This window comes from Squalius cephalus (genome assembly GCF_949319135.1).
Source record: "Squalius cephalus genome assembly, chromosome: 11".
NCBI lineage: Eukaryota > Metazoa > Chordata > Actinopteri > Cypriniformes > Leuciscidae > Squalius > Squalius cephalus.
In genome coordinates, this window is record NC_137132.1 from 30,338,144 (window position 1) to 30,344,143 (window position 6,000).

The 6,000-nt window shown below is 38.7% G+C and overlaps 1 protein-coding gene across 1 annotated transcript in view; it reads right to left on the reverse strand.

Annotated features, from left to right (window-relative positions):
- Positions 1–5,196, reverse strand: part of ano7 (anoctamin 7) — a 30,959-nt gene extending 25,763 nt beyond the window's left edge. Inside the window, exon 1 of the mRNA XM_079885515.1 lies at positions 4,880–5,196. The gene's annotated coding sequence lies outside the window, so the exon portion shown is untranslated. The remainder of the gene's footprint in view (positions 1–4,879) is intronic.
- Positions 5,197–6,000: the final 804 nt, after the last annotated feature.

Sequence of the window (6,000 nt, forward strand, 5' to 3'; positions counted from 1 at the left end):
TTCTCATTTACAGTGATAATCTACCAAAATACCAGATGTGTGTGAATGTTCCAGAGGATTGTGACTTCACACCGATCTGTGGGATTCGAACCACACAGTGAGACATAGTGATCTACTGTACAAAGAATTATCCCACTGTACAGCTTCAAACCGTAGTTTAGGTCAAAATGGAGAAATGTTCATATAAATTTTTTTCATCACACTCTTTGCAACTTAAAAATATACATAATCATTTGGTTACTTTAAATATTGTCTTCAAAATCCTTGTCTGATCCTTTGAATTTTGTTATATCAGCGTGTTATGGACAGATGTCAAGATGAGTAAGCGGTTTAAAAAAAAACTTTAAAAAACTTCAGTTAGATTCGTTAGAAACCATCTGAAATCTACAATGGAAGTACAGGTATATGGGATTTGGGGGGTATTAGATTGTCCACTATGGGAAAATCTGTGTAAAAATAATAATAATCCGAACAGTCTGTAGGTCTGCGCCAAGTTTAGTGGATGAAGCTTAAGTTGCAGTTTAAAATGTTGGTGTGAGTTTATGGATTTAGAAAAAGTAACAGCATGTTTCCTTTGCCAGCATAACGATTTGGCACTGCAGCATAAACATTTTCATTTATTATATTACCATACATCTCGTGTACATTCGTAACTGCGGTGCATTGTGAGATTAAATGAGTGCACTCGATAACGGCCACTATGATTTCGGACACAACCTTTTTCACGGCCCATCTCCAAGGATGATCTGCATGAGTTTTGTTTGGAAACTACAAAAAGGGGTTATATGGGTCACCATGCGGGCACAGCTGTCTCCAGCACGTTTCGAGTCCATCTTAAACACCCTGAGTGATATTAGGCTAGGTCCGGAAATTACTTTCAAACAGTTCTAGGTCTTATGGCAGCTTTGTTCACGGCGATACCTTTGGGGCTTCTGAACATGAGACCATTTCAGTTGTGGCTCAGAGCCAGGGGATATCATCCAATGGCCAATCTCCAAAGGCAAATAAGGGTAAATGCATGCGCCGAGTGCATCACGCCCTTTCTAAAACCCATGTTTATGGTAAGGGTTAGGTGCTGTGGGCCTTTCTATGTGGCTTAGACCCTGGTTCCTCACCTTGGGTCCTACTCTAAGCGTGTGTTGTCGTCGCAGGATACTAACAACAGACACTTCCTGCATGGGCTGGGGTGTGGTCTTAGATGGCCGTCCAGACCAAGGGCTCTGGAGAGGTCATCATCTGGCACGACAACAATTGCCTTGAATTGATGGCTGTATTTTTGACCCTGAAGTACTTCCTCCAGTAGTTAAAGGTCTACCATGTCCTAGTGTAGATGGACATCAATATGGTAGTCACCTATATAAATAGCCAAGGCGGACTGAGTTCACACCATCTGAACAGGTTAGCGCAGCAGGTTCTGCTTTGGGCTCAGGACAAGTTCCTGTCCCTCACAGCGATTTACAGCCTTTACGAGGCTCCAGTCGGGAAGCACCCTCTGATCGCCGGATTCATCCGTGTAGCGAGGCGGTTCAGGCCTCCATTTAGAGTGAAGATCCCTTTGTGGGACTTAGCCATATTCCTTGAGGGGCTAGGGGGGCGTATCCAGATGTCTCTTCAGATAAAGTGATACCTGAAGGCGCACCTGTTTCACGTCTCTTTATAGTCTCTCACAAGCATTCCAATGACATTATCATCAGAGGTTATTTAAAGTTCTAGGTGTAGTTTGCCACACATGCTTCACAACCAGTCAAACAGAGATGTTTTCCATAGTGTATGACGCAGCATCTTGTTCCCGCTTCTTCAGGAAACAGGGTTACAGTCAAGTAACCCAAGACGATTTCTTTAAACATTAATATATTTTCTCCTATATGCTCTATGTTTGATTATTTACAAATATAATATCTTTGGTGTCTCTTCTGTGCTGTAAGATTGAGTGGGCGTGTTTTCCATCATAATTGTTTAAGTGATGTACCTTTGTATCAAAATATTTCCATCTCTGAAATATTCTCTTAAAGGCCTAAAGGTGTCAAAACAACACATCCTATGGGCCCTATCTTGCACCCAGCGCAATTGACTTTGTACACCGATCATTCCTATTTTGCACCCGAGCACAGCGGACTTTTCCCTCCACAGATGCACGTCGGTAAACTAGGAAATGCATTTGCGCTCCCAGGGGCGGAGCAGCGAAAAGAGGAGGTGTGTTCTGGCGCAAACGTTCCCTGGTGCTATTTTGCAGGTTTAGAAAACAATTCCGCCACTGACCAGGAAAAACCTAGTCTAAAGTCAGTGGCGCGTTGCACATGTTATTCATATGCTATTTTAAGGGCGCATGCTTGGCCATAATCAATGTAGAGTGTGCACAACGCGCATGCACTTTGATTCTCTCATCTACACAGAAGCAGCAGTTTCCATTTTTAGAAAACCATACATTATTACAAGGAAAAATATTAACGCACGTGGGAAATCATTGTTGTGTCCATGAAGATGTGAATAAATCTAGCTTACACATTTACCCAAATTTTTATACGCCTGTTTAACTGAAGCTAATTTGGGTGGGTTTCTCCATCCCCACAATGTCACTTCTCTGTGTTTTATGGCCCTGACGAGAACGTCGGTCTCCTCGGCTGTGAACCGCTCCTAGCGTGCGCCTGGCAAATCCGCCGTAATAATAGCAATCCACCATGGAACAAGCGCGCCTGCTCTTAAAGGGAATGTGAGATGTTGCTCTGATTGGTTTATTTCACGTTACTCCCAAACCACACCTATGAATAATGAAGCTACTTCAGACCAACCCATTTTAGATTAGGCGCAAGAGTCATTTATCCCGCCGGTATAATAGCAACAGCGCCCAAGACCCACCCACAAAGTTACTTGCGTTTCGCATTTGATCCTTGCGTTTCAGATCATTAAAATATGGCCCTATATCTGCTGGTGAATGAATGACCTGCCTATCTCAACTGAATTTTTAAGAAACAGCTGTAGGATTGAAAATAATCCAAGAGATTTGAAACGAATAAAGTCATTTGCTTTACTGTTTTCCACCCCCTTTTTCTACCACAAGGACCATTTGGAGTTCCCAAAGGCACAGAGGGGTTACATGCTGGGTCTGATAGTGATCAAGGCCTGTTGGCCAAGATGTGTGTACTTTGGGGGTCTATGAATTGTCACACCTTTAGTACAGTGGGGGAAGTTGGGATTATCTGATTGGTCAGTTTGAACGTCTCACGTCTGGGTAAAAGTCACATGGTCAGGGAAAGGAAAAAAGAAGATTGTAACTCTTGCTCTGTCTCTTTTTGGTGCTCTGGCTCTCTTATTCTCTGGGTCCCTTTCTTGGGGCTCTCTCTCTTTACCTCCTCTTTCATCTTACACTCTCTCTCTCTCTCTCTCTCTCTCTCTCTCTCTCTCTCTCTCTCTCTCTCTCTCTCTCTCTCTCTCTCTCTCTCTCGTAACATTTTACATGCTGGGTAAGATTAATGGTATAAGTTATCATCATCTCATACATCTATATTGTAACTATTTTAAGTGTAACCATAACCCTATTTTGTCATTAAACCTTTTCAGTTACAAATAATGTGCTAACTAGTTTTGATTTGGTATTGACTTTGAAGTGCTACCTATTGCAATACAATATTGTCACTCTCTATAACAACGCTCTCCCACATATTAAGCTATTGTAACTGTGCTTATTTCCATCGTTGGTATAAGTGGCAGTCGGTGGTAATAGACAAGAAATGTGCAGTTTCCTACCATCTTGCTGACAATGTTTCTTGAGTCATTCGGCAGTCTTTCAGCCTGAACCCTTGCAGGAAATCCACCCTTACACAGCTGAAGATGCATCTTTTTTGTTAAAACTTGACACAAACACTTACTATTCTATACATATATTTATACATTTAAAATAAAACTTTGCTACGTGTACGTGCAATACTAACTGGGACTAGTCACAGTACTTGCATTTTGCTGCCCTGCTGTAGACTTGATTGCTTCTATTCCTCTCCTCATTTGTAAGTCGCGTTGAATAAAAGCATCTGCTAAATGACTAGATGTAAATGTAAATGTACTGTAAATGTTTTATCTATCTTTGACATCTGACTGGTCACACCAACCTAACTGTTACTACAGCTATGTCATAATGGATACATCCTTTTTTTTATCAGACCAAAACATAAGTTTAAGAGGATGTAAGTTTCATATATTGGTTGCTCTTATTTTGCTCTTCACTTCTGCTTCTTCTCCTCTAACTTTCTCACTACTTTTGTGTGTTTCTTTCTCTATACTCTGATCTTCAAAATTGTAATCTATACTCTGGATTTCATTATAAACTATTGAATATAGATCTTATATATATTTAAACCAATTTAGTACAATTTTCATATTTACTTAATTTATTTGTTTTACATTTTTACTTGATATATTTGATATTCCTTATTCAAATTTGATCTTTGACATTCATTGCTTGTCTGTCTGGACCTCATTGCATCAGTATTATAATTTAAATTGATCACTTATTGTGTACATGTAAACATTGTACTTATATTTAAAAAAATACCTGCCTGTAATTACAGCTGTAATTAATTTCTGTAATTACATTGTTGGCCCTTCCCTACTCTTAAACCTACCCACACCAAATCTGTCCCACCAAACCCGTATCTGACCTCAATAGCAGCAAAAGTGATTTGCTAAGATACAATAAGTACAATGTACCTCACATCATTTTTTATGCAAGTACATAGTAATTAAATAAACCTATAAAGTGTGACCAGCTATTAATAAACAAATCACGCAAATAAATGCCTAATGAAGCAAATATTTGTTCCAACTTCCCGTCAGCAATGTCAGAGTTTTTTAGGTCATTTTTCATCTCGGCTCTCTTGCTACTCACCTGTAGTTTCCTTCCTGAATCGCTCTCTATTCCCCTCTGCATTTGTTTCTCCTCCAGTTCTCCTCAGCTCAAAGATGTTGACATTATCTTTAAAACCTTTCCCAAAAGATTTTAAGTGATGCTTTCCAAGGCTCCAGAGCTGTTGCAGGATAAAGCATGGAGGGAAAATCTCCCAATGTTTTGAAAGGACGAATAGAGTGGAAAAGACGAATAGAGTGCAAGTAAAGAGGAAAAGGTGGGGTAGAGTCTGGTCATGTTTGCTGTTAAGGAGGAGTTTCTCTTAACTTTAGCTACACACACATACTTGCAAATATGGACGCACAGACACACATTGAAACCAAACAGTCATAAATTACTTATATACAGTATCAGTGTGTCAGTCTTGTCAGAGCGACAAAACATTAGCTTTACGTTAACTTTAGTTGCAGTTTTAGGCTTCAATGCAAATAAACATATTTCATGCTTCACATTTTTAAAACTGCAAAATTAATTAAATTCCTTTAATATTATAAATATACGTTAACCTAGAATGATGAAAGAGGAAGTTTATTTAATGAGAAAACATTTGGAATGTAATATTATGACTGTATTTTGTAATATGTATTTTGATATATTCCACTTATCAGTGAATACACAAGAAAACACTACAGGCACAAAGGAGCAAAATCCAGCTAAATAGAAGAAAGGAGCTCTGATGAACACAATTATTATTACACAAAGCAATGTCAGTTATCTGAAGAATCAATTAAATTAAATTATTCTTTCATGGTAAAAGTGAGATTCTAGAACTCCAGTAAGAAGGGCAAGGCAAAACTGTTCAGATGGAATAAATCTCACAATTTTTAAAGTTCAGATTAATTAGAGCAAACCCGTCAATATACAATCTACGGACATCAAAACTAAAGGTCAGGTCAAAACTAAATTACTCTTCTTGCTTTACTTAGTTCAGCTTGAGAATTTAATTAGTATACATTTGGTTTTCAAATATTTCTGTTTTTAAAGTAAGGAACATTTATACAGTTAAAGCAGGAACAAATCATCATTCTTATATAATTCATATGTGATACAAAGTATGTAGCCTACACAATTGTGTTTTTTTGTTTGTTTGTTTTTTCCTTTTC